Below are 17,500 nucleotides of genomic sequence, written 5' to 3' on the forward strand. Positions count from 1 at the left end.
AGCATCTCCAAAAAAAAGGAAAAAAAAAAAAAAAAACAACACCAACCTTAACGAGAGATATTTTTTAGTCTTTTTCATCCCAAAAAATAGAGATCTCGGAAAAAGATAAAGCTAAATACAGAGAAACAAAAATATACCACATTACCGAGGTAATTTGCCCTTTAGCATTATTTTTAGCAATTATTTTTTAGTTGGCATGTTTTGGAAACATTCTAACAAACTAGCATCTCGAGCATCAGAAGGTCGAGATCAATGACAAAAATCAAGTCCTTAAGACTTGAGTTCCAATTCAATGTGGAAGAAAAAAGCCACGTGGAAATCAAGTCTGTAAGACTCGAGTTCTATAGAGAGGAGAAAAAGAATGAAGAAGGAAAAGAAACCCAACAGAACAAAGAAGAAGAAACCCAAAACATTATAAACCCACATGAAATTTATTTCAAAAACCAAAAATAAAAAACAAGAAAAGCATCTCCAAAAAGGGCCTCGAAGAAATGGGTCCCAAAACGAAGAAGAAACCCAGTAGAAGAAGAACAGAACGAAGATGAAGAAGAAGAAGAAACCCAAGATAATGAAGAATAAGAACTGAACAAGTTTTATAGACTTGAGTTTCTCATTGAACTCGAGTTTTAAAGGCTCGAGATGCTAGTTTGTTAAATATTTTTGCAAACTTGACAACTAATTAAAATATTTCAAAATTAATGCTAAATGCTAAAAAAAATAAAAAATAAAAATCCCACATTACCACTGGTCTACTGGCCACTAATCTGGAGGTCGCCAATCATTGATTCACTTGAAAGGAGGCTGGAGTGCAGCAAGTGACAAGAACCAAAGAAAACTATTGAGTTCGTTGTAATGTTGAGATTGCAACGGCGACAACAGTAAGGAATTTTTTGTTTTATTCATATTTAATTTAGGTAAATAACTTATATATGTCAAAGATTTTTATTTTTGGTATTTGGAGGAACTAATGGGCCAAGGAATGGGCTGGATTTTTTTAAAATCTTTTTTTGGGTTTTTCTTAATGAATCTTAAGATACGTAAAAGACAAGTGAATTTTAACTGGGTACTAAACCCATAATTATTTTTTTTTACCTCAAATTTTGGGGGTCAATAAGTTTATTTACAAACAACTTATTTATAGTTTTTCAATTTATTAAGGCAGTAAATGAAATTTCAAAAAATTTCTGGGGGCCCAAGGCCCCTATCTCAACATGGCTCTGTGGATGAAAAACGTAAACTTAGCTAACAGTGATGTTAAAATATTAATATGAATACCAAGATGCCATGTAGATAGACCACGTAGCTTTAATTTATTTTTTATTTTTTAAAAGTCACTGTAGTTGGTTCATTTCAAATGCATCAAATCATTTGTATGCCTCTCAAATATTCAAAAACAAATTACAAAGCTGCTTCAGTCAATTAGCAATGAATACCTTCCTTCAAGATATTCATAACAAAAATCCAAAAATCACCATGGCCCCATAAAATTTATTTAAAAAAGAAAAAATCGGTACACACAATTAATCACCTGTCCCAGAAAGAGACTGAGATGGAGGTCATCAATCTTCAGTTTAAGGTTTATTTAATGTTTTCGGCTACAATAAAAAATACCTAATCCCAAAAGCCCAGCTCAAAAAAGTCTGAAACAAAACCCTAGAATTGGTGGATCCAAACAATGAGAGAGAAAATAATATAGGGGGCTAAGCAACATCTTCATCTGTGTTAGAAATACTGAATGATTGTATTCTATTTCTTGTATAAAAGAATGTACATAGATGCCTTTATATAGGAGGCATATGTGTGCAGTACAAGTAAATATGTGTGCTATACAAGTAACCTAACTGGGCCTAAAGCCCACAACACTATATATGTTAACAGCCCCCCTCAAACTCAAGGTGGATGTGAGACCAACTTGAGGTTGTCAACCAAAGTACGAAGGCATCCCTTAGGATGTGATTGGTGAAGATATCTGCAAGTTGATCTTTAGAGGAGACTGAGATAGCTTGAGAGCACCATGGACAAGATGAAAACGGATAAAATGACAATCGATCTCAATGTGTTTAGTCCGTTCATGGAAGACATCATTGTGAGCAATATGAATAGCACTCTGGTTGTCACAATAAAGAGGAGTAGCAGAGGATGTAGACACACCTAAGTCTTTGAGAAGCCATCGTAGCCAAAGGAGCTCAGATGTGGTATCAGCAAGGCACGATATTCTGCTTCAGTACTGGAGCGGGCCACATGAGTTTGTTTCTTACTTCGCCAAGAAATCAGAGAAGAACCAAGAAGAAAGCAATAACCAGTGGTGGACCTGCGATCAGTGGGGTCTCCTGCCCAATCAGCATCAGAAAATGCACGAAGAGTAAGAGGAGACTGAGCAGAGTAGAAAAGACCATGGAAGAGAGTGCCCTTTAAGTATCGAAGAATGCGCAGAACAGCAGCATAGTGAGTCAATCGTGGAGCAGACAGATACTGGCTCACTTGGTGAACAGCATAGGAAATGTCTGGACGAGTGACAGTGAGATAAACCAAGCTGCCAACCAAGCGTCTGTAAAGAGAGGGATTAGACAATGGTTTCCCCCTGAGGGAGTCAGATGCGCATTAAGCTCAACTGGAGTGTCCACAGTCTTGCTATCAGTGAGTCCAGCGCGAGACAAGAGTTCAGAGGCATACTTGGCTTGAGTAATATAAAGTCCATCTGTAGAATGAGTGATTTCAAGACCCAAGAAGTAGCTGAGATATCCAAGATCTTTCATCTCAAACTGCTGACTGAGAAAAGCCTTGAGTTCTTGAATGCCACTGAGGTCATCACCAGTTATGATCATATCATCCACATATAAGAGGAGTAAAATAGTGCCTTTGTCAGTGCGACGAAGAAATAAGGCAGAATCATAATGACTGGCCATGTAACCCAAGTGAGAGATGGTAGAGCTGAATTTGGCAAACCAAGCTAGTGGAGCTTGTTTAAGACCATAAAGTGCACGTCGAAGGTGGCAAACCTAATTTAAGTCAACAGAGAGACCAGGAGGAGGTTGCATATACACTTCTTCACTTAAATCCCCATTAAGAAATGCATTTTTGACATCCATCTGAAAAAGGTCCCATTTACTGGCAGCAGCAACAGCTAAGAGGGCACGGACAGATGAGATACGGGCAACCGGAGCAAAAGTTTCTTCATAATCAATCCCATACTCTTGTGTAAAACCTTTTGCAACAAGACGATCTTTGTAGCGCTCAATGGACCCATCAGAGCGAGTCTTAATCTTGTAGATCCACTTACAACCAACCACAGATTTCCCAGGAGGAAGTGTCACCAAATCCCAAGTATGGTTTTTAGATAATGCATCAAGTTCCTCTTTCATTGCAATCTGCCATAAAGGGTCAGTGGAATTTTTTTTTTTTTTTTTCCTTTCTTTTTGGAGATGCTTTTCTTTTTTTTTTTTTTTTGGTTTTTGAAATAAATTTCATGTGGGTTTGTAATGTTCTAGGTTTCTTCTTCTTTGTTCTGCTGGGTTTCTTCTTCTTTGTTTTGCAGGGTTTCTTTTCCTTCTTCGTTCATCTTCTCCTCTCTATAGAACTTGATTCTTACAAACTCGATTTCCACGTGGATTTTTTCTTCCACATTGGATTGGAATTCAAGACTTGAGGACTCGATTTTCAATTAGTGATGCTCAAATGATTGCTGTAGGTCGAACAAAATAAATCATTATTATGATTGCCAATAAATCATTATAAAATATGGTATATTTACCAGACCATGTTGGGCTTTGTGGAACCTAGTTGTGTTTGATCCAGATTATGACCTGATCCGAAATAATATTGTCATGGTTTTTAATGAGAGATTTTTCTAAGGCTTAGTCTATGGAGCGGAGGCTTAGGTCGATAGGTTGCCCCTGAGAAAACTTTTTGACCCGTTTGATAGCCTATTGTGAATCTTGTGCACATGATAGAAAAAGAAAACTATACTGTCACATCTTGTATTTTTTTTTCCCTGAGAATAGTGAAATCTTTGCACACTACAAGAAATTCGAGTTTAGGCCGCTGTAAATGGTCTATTGCGACGTTTCAAGCTAGTGCTACTAAATAGTGATGCTATAGCAACGCTTGTAGAAGACGTTGCTACATCATTGGTCAATAGCGGCGTTTTCTAAAATGTTGCAAAAAATGTGGTTTTGGCGGCATTTATTTGGAGTATAGTGACGTTTGTTGAAAACGTCGCTATATGTTTTCCCAGAAATTTAGTTTCCCGCACAAGTTTCCCACTTTTTTTTTTTTTTTTTTACTTTCCCCGAAGTACTATATAACGACGTTTTAGAAAACGTCGCCATAGTAATTAAAGAAACGTCGCTATATGTTCTAAACTCTTACCTTTTCGGTTCCCACACTTTTTTCCCTCTTTTTTTTTTGTTTTTGTTTTTTTCTTTCTTTCTTGTCTTTTATCCGTGTCCCACTTCTTTGTTCTTTTATTTTCCTAACTTCACTATTCATTGTCCCTTTCTTCTTTTCTTTGTTCATTGTCTCTATTCTTTGTGACCCACTTCAACACCACCACACATCTTTTCCCTTCCACCCACTGCCACTGCTGTAGCCACTGTGACCGTCGTCGACCTCCACTAAGACCCACTACCACCACCATACTCTTTTCCCTCTTTTTTGTTCAAATTTCTTTAGAGTGTAAGTCTTTATTCTTGGCTTATGGGTTTGCTTTTGTATGGTTTTTCTTTAATGGGTCATGGAGCTTTTGTGTTAATTTTTGCTATTTTTCAGTTTTGGTTGGAAATTTTTTGTTGTTTGAGTTTCTTTAGAGTGTAAGTATTTGTTTTTGGCTTATGGGTTTGCTTTGATTTGGTTTTTCTTTAATGGGTCATGGAGTTTTATACTAATTTTTGCTCTTTTTCTATTTTGGTTGGAAATTGGTAGAGAAGGCTCTTATTCAGATTTGGCTTCTTGGGCAAAAGGACTTGAGGATCAAGGGCTGAATCATTATAAGTATTTGTTTAGCTAGCTTGAGATTAATTTTAAGTATTTGAATCATTGTAAGTATTTTAAGGGCTTAATCATTCTAAGTATTTGAATCATTGTAAGTATTTGTTTATCATTGTCTTTGCTCTCATCCATGTTCTCTCCTAAAAAAGTTTGAACACCTAAGCTACTAATAATGCTTATCCAAACCACTATAATATAAGGTAAAAATTATTAAATAAACCAAGCTCTGACATGGACTCAACGAATTTTCACATTGTTTCTTGGGGTTTTGAATTCACACCCAAGATTGATTCAATTACAGTTTATTCAAAGAGGGGGGAGAAGAATTTACCAATTGATAGCTACATCTATTTAACATATATTACCCAATAGTTCACTATAAGGAAAAGCTAATCAACTTGGTCCATTGGTTGATTTAAAAAACTAGAAGCACAGTTTGGTTAATTGAATCACAAGATGTCAATTACAATGTACCTACATACAAATATAGACAGTCCTTTAACTATTCTCCAATTTTGTCCTTCTCACTTACTGTGCATGCTTAAGCCTTAGAGTTTTAATTATTAAAAAAGAAAAAGAAAAAAAGGGCCTTAGAGTTTTTTATAATTAAACTAGCTGCTAAATTGGTAGTAGCACTGATAATTAGTTATTTGCCATTGCCATTTCAACATAACACTAGAAATAATATATACTTCTTTTTGGTACCCTTTTAGATCCATGTATGGTACTACTACTACTAGAATTCTAAAATACGTATTATATAGATGTATCCATGTATGCTATTTTAAAAGATAAGTTGACATTGGGAGTGTTTATTAAATTTGGAAATTTTGATGGATATGGTTAAGTTATATTTATTGATTAATTTTTAGACTTCAATACTTGTAAACATTTTATATTTGTGATTATGATAATTGTATTGGGTGGATTGTTGTGTTGGAGCAAGCAGGTGGCTTGCATGGTGTAATAAGGTCGTTGCAATTGATATTGGGAGTGTTCATTAAATTTGGAAATTTGGATGGATATGGTTGAGTTATATTTTTTGATTAATTTTTGGACTTAATACTTGTATGCATTTTATATTTGTGATTATGATAATTGTGTTGGGGTGGATTGTTGAGTTGGAGCAAGCGGGTGGCTTGGAGGAGCCACAAGTCATCTTTGAAGAAGAAGTATTTCCTAGGAAGAGGAAATAGAGCACAAGTACCACCAAATGTAATTCTTGAAGATTATGAAGCCCTTGTTCAGCATTGGAATTTACCAAAAACGAGGGTATTATTCTATATTGATATGCTTTAATTGTTCTACATCATCATCAAAACAAGAACATTCATATGGATATCCTTATTTTACATTGAATATCTACCATGAAAATTATATTCAAATAATACTTTGTTTAAATATGTAATTTTTTTGAATGTAGGATCTTGCTTTGGTAAACAAGAACAGTCGTTCCAAGCAAAAAAATGTACGTACTGGTGGTTCAAAAAACTTTGCTTCGTACGCAGAAGAAATGGTAATGACTCAATAATTATGTTGTAAATGACTTATTAGATTGTTCTTAAGTTTGTCTGAAACCATTATTCCTAATTAAATAAATGTAGTGACCATAATTTAGGTAACAACGCTTGGGCATCCTGAAGAGCGTGCAGATGTATATGTAAAACTCCATCTTTGTAAAGATGGTACTCTTGTTAACACCGAAGCAGAAAGCAACATTGTAAGTAATATCATGATTTGCTAAGTTTAATATTGAATCTATTAACATTGTTAATTTCTAATGTGTTATTGTGTTCAACTTTTGAATATTAGGAAAAAATCAACGAACTGTTGAGTGAGTCCTCAAATCGTGTGCAGTCATTCGACCTTACTAGATGTATTGCATGGGCACCAGATGATGTATATGCTCAAGTGTTTGGTAATGAGCGCAATGGTTGTGTTCGGGGTGTGAGATTTGGTCCAACCCCAAGTATGCATCCTGCCAAGAGCACTCCTACAATTGCTCAAGTAAGAAGCCAAGAAAGGGATGCTAAAGTGACTCAGTTGAAGAATCAAGTAGCTTCTTTGACGGAGAAAGTGAATGGTTATGAGAACTTGGAGGAGTGAGTGACCCAATTGATGCAACTAGTGCAAAATTAGCAAAATCATTCTTCAGAAGTTAGTCGGGTATTAAATTTTAATGTTTTAAGAATGTATTTGGTGTTTAAATTTTTTAAATATAGCAACTATTATTTTGTTACTCGAAATGATTTTTTTATGAACTTATTAGATACTCTTAATTTGTATTTAGTGTGGTTTCGGTTTAGATCATCAATCTCCAACTCCTTATAGATCGCAGGCTTCATCCCATCAAGAAACTAGCATATAGCGGTACATGCAGTGTTTTAAAGACTCTATGAGCTATTGAAGAACCACAATTATTTTGGAACTATTGTACTTTGTTTATAATAGTGCCATAGGTTTTTTTTTTTTTTGGTATAGGTAGACAAGTGTTTTGTTACAATCACATTTATTTTGGAAGTATTGTACTATGTTTAATATTGTCATAGTTTAGGTGGTTGTTTTTTGTTTTTTATTATTTTTTTTTGTTTTTTTGTTCTTTTTTTTTGTAGGTAGACAAGTGTTTTGTTCAATTTAAGATGATACATGTATTTGTATTAAACATATATATATTTTGAATCTATGCTTAATGTGTTATTGTGGAATATTGATGATCAATAGGTATATTTGATCTATTACAAGCTTGTGTTAGTTATTGTTGAATTGTAAACATGTTTATATAGCATTTTTAATATATATATTTTAAAAAAGTAGGTTTTTGCGACATTTTAAAAACGTCGCTAAAAAGTTAGAGGAAATCCTTTTTAGCAACGCCTTTAAAACGCTGTAAATAATCAATCATATAGCGACGTTTTTAAAAATGTCACTGAAAAGCGAGAGGACAAATGCTTTTGTGATGTTTTTGAGACGTCGTTATAGATGTGATTATTTGCAACGTTTTAAAAATGTCGCTATATGCATTTTCCTACATAATGTACGAAAATGTTATATTATTTAGTGACATTTTAGAAAACATCACTAAACGTTCTTGAACGTCACAAAAAAAAAAAAAAAAAAAAAAAAAAAGTCTATTGCGACGTTTCAAGCTAGTGCTACTAAATAGTGATGCTATAGCAACGCTTGTAGAAGACGTTGCTACATCATTGGTCAATAGCGGCGTTTTCTAAAATGTTGCAAAAAATGTGGTTTTGGCGGCATTTATTTGGAGTATAGTGACGTTTGTTGAAAACGTCGCTATATGTTTTCCCAGAAATTTAGTTTCCCGCACAAGTTTCCCACTTTTTTTTTTTTTTTTTACTTTCCCCGAAGTACTATATAACGACGTTTTAGAAAACGTCGCCATAGTAATTAAAGAAACGTCGCTATATGTTCTAAACTCTTACCTTTTCGGTTCCCACACTTTTTTCCCTCTTTTTTTTTGTTTTTGTTTTTTCTTTCTTTCTTGTCTTTTATCCGTGTCCCACTTCTTTGTTCTTTTATTTTCCTAACTTCACTATTCATTGTCCCTTTCTTCTTTTCTTTGTTCATTGTCTCTATTCTTTGTGACCCACTTCAACACCACCACACATCTTTTCCCTTCCACCCACTGCCACTGCTGTAGCCACTGTGACCGTCGTCGACCTCCACTAAGACCCACTACCACCACCATACTCTTTTCCCTCTTTTTTGTTCAAATTTCTTTAGAGTGTAAGTCTTTATTCTTGGCTTATGGGTTTGCTTTTGTATGGTTTTTCTTTAATGGGTCATGGAGCTTTTGTGTTAATTTTTGCTATTTTTCAGTTTTGGTTGGAAATTTTTGTTGTTTGAGTTTCTTTAGAGTGTAAGTATTTGTTTTTGGCTTATGGGTTTGCTTTGATTTGGTTTTTCTTTAATGGGTCATGGAGTTTTATACTAATTTTTGCTCTTTTTCTATTTTGGTTGGAAATTGGTAGAGAAGGCTCTTATTCAGATTTGGCTTCTTGGGCAAAAGGACTTGAGGATCAAGGGCTGAATCATTATAAGTATTTGTTTAGCTAGCTTGAGATTAATTTTAAGTATTTGAATCATTGTAAGTATTTTAAGGGCTTAATCATTCTAAGTATTTGAATCATTGTAAGTATTTGTTTATCATTGTCTTTGCTCTCATCCATGTTCTCTCCTAAAAAAGTTTGAACACCTAAGCTACTAATAATGCTTATCCAAACCACTATAATATAAGGTAAAAATTATTAAATAAACCAAGCTCTGACATGGACTCAACGAATTTTCACATTGTTTCTTGGGGTTTTGAATTCACACCCAAGATTGATTCAATTACAGTTTATTCAAAGAGGGGGGAGAAGAATTTACCAATTGATAGCTACATCTATTTAACATATATTACCCAATAGTTCACTATAAGGAAAAGCTAATCAACTTGGTCCATTGGTTGATTTAAAAAACTAGAAGCACAGTTTGGTTAATTGAATCACAAGATGTCAATTACAATGTACCTACATACAAATATAGACAGTCCTTTAACTATTCTCCAATTTTGTCCTTCTCACTTACTGTGCATGCTTAAGCCTTAGAGTTTTAATTATTAAAAAAGAAAAAGAAAAAAAGGGCCTTAGAGTTTTTTATAATTAAACTAGCTGCTAAATTGGTATTTTTTTTTTTTTTTTTGGTTTTTGAAATAAATTTCATGTGGGTTTGTAATGTTCTGGGTTTCTTCTTCTTTGTTTTGCTGGGTTTCTTCTTCTTTGTTCTGCAGGGTTTCTTTTCCTTCTTCGTTCATCTTCTCCTCTCTATAGAACTTGAGTCTTACAGAGACGATTTCCATGTGGCTTTTTTCTTCCACATTGGATTGGAACTCAAGACTTGAGGACTCGATTTTCAATTAGTGATGCTCAAATGATTGCTGTAGGTCGAAAAAAATAAATCATTATTATGATCGCCAATAAATCATTATAAAATATGGTATATTTACTAGATCTTGTTGGGCTTCGTGGAACCTAGTTGTGTTTGATCCGGATTATGACCTGATCCGAAATAATATTGTTATGGTTTTTAATGAGAGATTTTTTTGAGGCTTAGTCTATGGAGTGGAGGCTTAGGCTGATAGGTTGCCCCTGGGAAAACTTTTTGACCCGTTTGGTAGCCCATTGTGAATCTTGTGCACATGATAGAAAAAGAAAACTGTACTGCCACATCTTGTATTTTTTTTTCCCCGAGAATAGTGAAATATTTGCAACTCTGTAGACGTAGGCAAATTGCCAAACCACGTAAATGTTTTGTGTGATTGTTTTTTTTGGCATATATTTTTTCTCTATTTTTACATTTCATAGATCTGAGAATTTCGTAAATATTCCTTTCAGACCATCAACGCTCATAACACAACAATGTTTCTTCTGGATTATACCAAAAGGAAATTGGGCAAGTTAATTGATCAGCACGTTAAACATTTTTAAATTATCAAACACTTATCCTAATCTTCTTGACCGTATATTATTATATCAGAAAGCCATTTGTACTCTTCCCATAGCAAATGGGAAAAAGGATCCCTCCTTTTGAAATGAGAGATGTTTTTTCCTGTTAAATTAAAGTTTCCATAGCCATCACTAAACTTGTCTCCCAAGAATTGTAGGATACTATCTATGTAAGAAAAAAAATAGTACCATGACGTTTTATTCAAGAAATACTGAATAATTAATCATCAATCTCACGCTATAAATTAAAACCTATACCTTTCCTCCCTCTACCATCTCTTCTTACAAAAGAACAAGAAAGTAAACCAATCTCTTTGCACTAACAAAATCACAAAAAAATGGGAGAGGTTGATCCAGCTTTCATCCGAGAACCTGAACACAGGCCTAGAATATCCTACATCGAAGGTGAGGGCATCCCAGTAATTGATCTTTCTCCATTGCACTCAGGGGCGGAGCCAGAAATTTTTGTTTGGGAGGGCTGATTTGTGTTGCTAATTTATTAGTCTATACAAACTTTTATACACATACACAAACACATGTATCTATACACACAAAAAAAAAAATAGTATCTTTCATAATGAATCCTTAAATGTTTCATAGAATTAAATTAATCTTTCACCATATTCCATAGTGAAATCTTTACAATTTTCTTTCAATATAAGTTACCAAATTGTCTACCGTTGTGAGTAAAATTTTTTTAATTAAATTAATGAAGTGTTCAAAGAGATAAATGATCCAAAACTTTAAAAAATACGAGAACACATTTTACTATAAAAAATGAATTTGAGAAACAATATGTTCTCTATAACTACTAAACAAATTGGACAATTTTTTTTAAGAACATTATTGGACCAACTCAAATAGTTAAGGGGGGGCCAAGTCCCATTTTTGAGGGCTAATTATTAAAATATTAAATATTTCTATATAGTAAAAAAAAATTCAAAAATTTTGGGCCCCCCACCCTAACATGTAGCTCCGCCCCTGATTGCACTCCCCCAACGATGTTTCTACCTTTGAAGGCCTTGTTAAAGAGATAGGCAATGCATGCAAAGATTGGGGGTTTTTCCAGGTGATCAACCATGGGGTGCCTTGGGAGAAGCGTCAGAAGATTGAGAAAACATCTAAGAGGTTCTTTGCGCAGAGTTTGGAGGAGAAGAGAAGGGTGAAAAAAACTGAGAAGCTGGTGTTGGGTTACTATGACTCTGAGTATACCAAGAATGTTAAGGACTGGAAGGAGGTGTTTGATTTTATTATAGAGGAACCCACTTTATTCCCGAATTCACATGAGCCTGCTAATGACAAAGAACTCGCAGGGTGGACTAATCTGTGGCCTGAGCACCCACCTGAGTTTAGGTAAGCCCTCAGTCCTTTGCCTCAATCTTTCTACGAACTTGTTTGCTCTAGCCCAAGCAATCTTAGATTAATCCTCTAATTTTTGTCATATGTACGCGTCTTCATAACTAGTCCTTTTCCTTTTTTTCTTTATTCCGAGAAGAGTCTTCATAACTAATCTTCTTAAGGTTAACATGTTAGTGATTATGTACATGGTTTCATAATTGTAACTGGGAGAAGTTAGAACTCCAAGCCAACCATGCATAAGCACCGTGGGATCAAATTTTTTCTATATATAAATAAAAGTAAAAGATAAAGAAGTTCAGGACAAGTCTTTTTTAGGTCCTTATGAGTTACCATCGAGCGTGAAGTAAGATAATTTGGCAGGACTTAGTGCTGATTGAGTTATGGAAAAAGTTATGTAAAAACTATTTTCATCTATTCACTAAAAAAACAATGAAATTTGAAGTCAAGTTTAAGACCCAATTAGAGGGATTCTTTCTGTTTGATTTTATGGATTCCCTTAACCATTGCCCAGGGAAACATGCTAAGAGTATATCCAAGAGATGGAGAAACTAGCATTCAAGTTGATGGAACTTGTGGCTCTGAGCCTAGGCTTACCAGCAGATCGGTTCCATGGCTTCTTCAAAGATCAAGTCAGCTACGTTCGACTCAATTACTATCCGATATGCCATTTTCCTCACTTAGTGCTTGGTCTAGGTCGACACAAGGATAGTGGTGTCGTGACCATCCTAGGTGAAGATGGTGTTCCGGGATTAGAAGTGAAACGAAGAAAAAATGGAGAGTGGGTTCGGGTCAAACACATCCCAGATGCTTATATCATCAACATTGGTGACAATATTAAGGTATCATCCCTATGCGAGAGGAAGAGTGTATACCCCGAACTCCCTAATAACAAATCGTGTTTACTTGTAGGTGTATATATATGTAACATAATTATCATGTCAGTTGTCACATTTCTTCTTATTAAATCAATAAGGTTAGGTAAGGTGAGGTGTGTGTGTATAGGTGAGGCTCACCCCTTTGTGAGAGGGAGGGAGTATACTCCCAGACTGCCTAATAACAACCCATGTTTACTTGTGAGTGTATACTCACTTCCTCTCACATAAGGGTAGGCTCTACATATATATATATATATATATCTGTGACGGCTTTATGATTTTTTTTAGGAGAGTTAATAGTGTTGTAATTTTTGTGTACTAAAAGTGGTATAATTTTTTGCTAATAAAGAAGAAAAGTGTAGGGAAAAATAATTTCATTCCACGGCTAATGGCAAAGTAATAAGAAAGAGTCTAGAGAGAAGGTTTATTTATTTATTTATTTTTTAAAAAGAAGGAGCAATTTTAAGAGTAAAGCTACCGGCACAACACTTTCACAATAAATTGTAGGTGACAAGTTGTTAGAGATATGTAAAACAGTGATGTCAATTGTGGGTCTAATATAAAAACTAATTAAAACTTACCACTTAACTTTTATTGTAAAATTATTGTAAAAATAATATTGTGGAAGTAACACTAAGATGATCATATTCAAGCTTATTTCAGTCGGGATTAAACAAAATTTAGGGTTACGGTGTTCAAAATTTTATTTTAGGGGTCAAAACAAAAAAAAAAAAAAAAAAAAATTAAAAAATTATATATAATTTTTGTTTTTATTTTTTTTTTTTTTTTTTTTTTTTTTTTGCATTTTATAGGTGTGTGTAAATATGTATGTAACAAGATGTATATAATAGTATTTACCCATATATTAATTGCTTGAGTAATGGTTACTACACACAAATTGTTTACACAATTTTACATGCACTCCAAAAAGTAATTGAAAACATAAATTAACATCATGATTTTGGTTACTTTTTCAGGTGTGTGTAAAACAATTTGTGTGCATCAAATTTAACCCTAAATGCTATCTTTAGTGTCATACTTGTAACCAAGGGATATTTTATTCAATCTAATTTTGTTTTAAGAAGAGTTTCAGCATGATACTAACATGCGTACTTTTCAACATAATGGAGTATTTTGTTGGAGTTAATTTTTCTTGAATGCATCAGAATTCATACTCTCCTACGAGCCTAAGTCTGATATTATTAGGACAGGAAATGTGTGAGAATTTTGATAGAAGTAAGAGGGTAAGAGCATTTACGTTCAAAAATAAAAAAATAAAAAAAATAAAATGCATTTTGTATTACCCAAAAATTGCTTTATCTATTTTAGGTACATTACCATTCTACGTCTCATGCATTATTTTCTTACTAGTTACCTATATATATATATATATATTGTTAATGTGGGAATTTTTTTTATAGATAATACTTCGGTAAAATGTAAAAACCTCAATAGAGTTGCATTTCCAGGTGTTGGGGTCATTATACGCATTTGGTGTTACAATAAATGTAAAATAGATAAAATGCATTTTAGAGCACCGGATGAAAATGTTCGACGTTGTCTTATCAACAATGTTTAAATCCTAGGTTGTGTAAAATGCTCATATATTACTTTTTCTTTGTGCACTCCATACATGTATCTAAAAAATGATGATAAAATTACTAGCCAAATTAGAATTAATAATCTATCCCTATATTAGAGCTTAAATGTTTTTAGAGGCTTTTATAATTGACTAGTTTAACTTAAGCAATGGAAATTGTTCAGGTTTGGAGCAATGATGAGTATGAGAGTGTAGAGCACAGGGTAATGGTGAATTCAGAAAAAGAAAGGTACTCCTATCCATTTTTCTTACTATCGGCACTTTCCACTGTGGTTGAACCCTTGGAGGAGTTGACGAATGAGTAAAACCCTGCTAAATATAGGGCATACAATTGGGGAGAATTTATAAGTAACAGAAATCAGAGTAATTATCAAAAACAAAAAGTTGAAAACCTGCAAATTAGTGATTTCAAGATATCAGAGTAAGCTGGGCTGGAGTATTATGATCAATTGGCAAGGAATAAACTTAAGCTCTATATTGTTCAGGAAAATGGGACTTCGAAAGCATGATTTGGTTATCTGCTTGGAGATGAGAAACTTTGTGAATAAATATGCATGTTTCCATCAATTTTCCTTATATCATCTTACAAAAACCGTTTATTATATACTTTATGGGAGAATAATATATGAATTACAATGGTTACGAATTGAAGTTATTGATGTAAGTGTATCAACCTAATAATTAAAGTTAATGTTTGAATAATTATGAATTTATGAAAGTTAGACTACCTATCTTGTCTCTACACGTATAATAAAAATGAACAATACTACAAATACAAATTTTTTTCATAACCATTGAGTTGCAAAGCTTTTATAGATTCTGATCTAGATCCACCACTGATTTCACATTATTACCCACCATTAACAGCTTGCCATTTAAGCAAGTGTGAAATTTTTTGTGTATCTAAATTTATTAAATAAAAAACACTTTTGTATTTTAGATACAATATTGGTCATTTTAATAGATAATGTATTACATTGGCCGTGAGAGTGGATCTTATTATTATTATTTTTTGGTGAAGTAACCTTAATTAAAATGTTAAGGTTACTTCACTTTTTTACCCACTATATATTAACAGCTTGCCATTTGTTGAGGACAAATTTCTCACATTACATGATTTTATTTCATTGGCAACCCGCACCACATCAACATTATCATAGATTTTGGGCAAATCTCTTTTAAAGCCCAAAATAGTCCATATTTACACAAAAAAGCGTCAAAGCCCATGGTCCAAAACCGATGGCGATATTATCTCATCAAAGCCCGTGGTTCAAGCTCATGGCACATCATCTCATTTTCAGCTCATGATCCAAGTTCATGAGTCTCATCGGGGGAATTTTGGGAGTCATGGTTTGGAGAGCCAAGAAGTATGTTCAGTAAAGTTCCAATAGTTCAAAGTTGATAAAGGAAAACATGTTGCTTGGCATGTCTTCCCCAATTCCCTGAACTTTGATGGGTCAGTATGCAATAGGTAGCACTTGGTAAGCCTCTCATATCACATAACACTTAAAATGATAAAACTCCCCATGCTCTTTACATAAAAATTAATGTTCATTATATAATATAAGTTTAAAAATGTAATTATATTATTTCATATAAATTATATTATTATTTTTATTTAAATCAATCCCAAGTACATGGCTAAATCTATATTAATATCTTATATCTAGTATTAAATGCTCTCCTTGCTCTCCAAGATTTGGTCAAAACACAAAGAGACCATAATTACATTTCTAAAACTTCATCAAATATCAACCAACTAGTCTATTACTTACCTAAATTATATTGTAATAAAACCATAGACTAAACATATAATTTTCCAAAAGAGGCAACTTAGCCAAAAATACTAGCAATAGTTCCAGCAGAAATTACCTTAACTCCAGCAGAAGCTACAAAAGCTCCAGTAAAAATTGCCTTAACTCCAGCAGAAACAGTAATAGCTCTAGTAGAAACAGTAATATAGCTCTAGCAAAAGCTGCAGTAGCCCCAGCAGCAACTACAATAGCTCCAGCAGTAGCTTAGACAACTGACACATGTCTAAAAGTGACATCATCAACCCATTAATGCCCAATCTTAGTAGCTTGCTGCCATACCCAAAGAAGCAAGGGTCCTATAAAAGAAATCATACAATTTTAAACTAAGATCCTTAGCCTCTAGCTGCAATACCAAATATAGAAGGATCTCATAAAAGTTATCTTACAATTTTCAGCCAAACCCATGAATTTAATGCTGAATATTTCCTCTAGCAGAAGCTATCATTTAGGTGAGTCATCCAGCAGTGTCAGCTGCTGCAGCAACTACTACTGTAAAGCTGACAATTGTGACTGACATCTGTAACAATAGCTCCAATAGCATTAAAGTCTCAGAATTTCTTCTTTTAGCTAAAACAAAAAAACCAACTAAGGAAATCACTTGTTTTGCCAAAAACCTTTCCTTATTTGCTGATTTTCCCTTCAACTAATTCAAACTTAGTTACATACTTGGCTCTATATAAAGAGGACCAAGCAACACACAACTAACTACACCATTATCCACTATCCATCTCTCTCTCACTCTTTTATTCTGAAATATCATCATCTTTAAACTCCATGTCTTTAAACTCCATATCTTTAAAATATCCATACATACTTCTCATATATCTTTAAACTCCATGTCTCACAAAGTAATTATATACAAGATCCATATTCAAGAAAGTATCTACATATACTTCCTATACATATTACAAACACCATATCTCACAATATATATATATATATATATTTCTTACCATTTCCATACACCTTAAAACATATCAAACACTCTTCCAAGAACATTTTATCAAAAGCCTTTCTCATGGGAGGCATATAATTATAATGCTAAAAGACCTTCATATGAAAGGCACAAACTTATAATACTAAAAACCCTTCTCATGGAAGACAATGTCACTCATATTTGTCTAAAAACTAAAAGAGCATTACATGAGGAAAATCATTTAAGTGTATGATAAAGGGGATAAACTTAACCAACCTATGCACACGGCTAGATCTATTCTCTCTCCCTCTAGTTGCACCAATTTTTTCCCCTTCAATCATGAAGTCACCATGAAAGGACTCATAATATCGTACTATACTGTTAGACTCATTGTATCATGCTGTTGAAATGTTATAAGTCCACTGATGTTATATGGCTGGAGC

The 17,500-nt window shown here is 33.7% G+C and overlaps 1 pseudogene; it reads left to right on the plus strand.

Annotated features, from left to right (window-relative positions):
- The first annotated feature begins 10,789 nt into the window (after window positions 1-10,789).
- On the plus strand, window positions 10,790-14,758 carry LOC112016244 (protein LATERAL BRANCHING OXIDOREDUCTASE 1-like; annotated as a pseudogene).
- The last annotated feature ends 2,742 nt before the right edge of the window (window positions 14,759-17,500 follow it).

This window comes from Quercus suber, unplaced genomic scaffold (assembly GCF_002906115.3).
Source record: "Quercus suber isolate HL8 unplaced genomic scaffold, Cork oak 2.0 scaffold_407, whole genome shotgun sequence".
Taxonomy (NCBI): Eukaryota; Viridiplantae; Streptophyta; class Magnoliopsida; order Fagales; family Fagaceae; genus Quercus; species Quercus suber.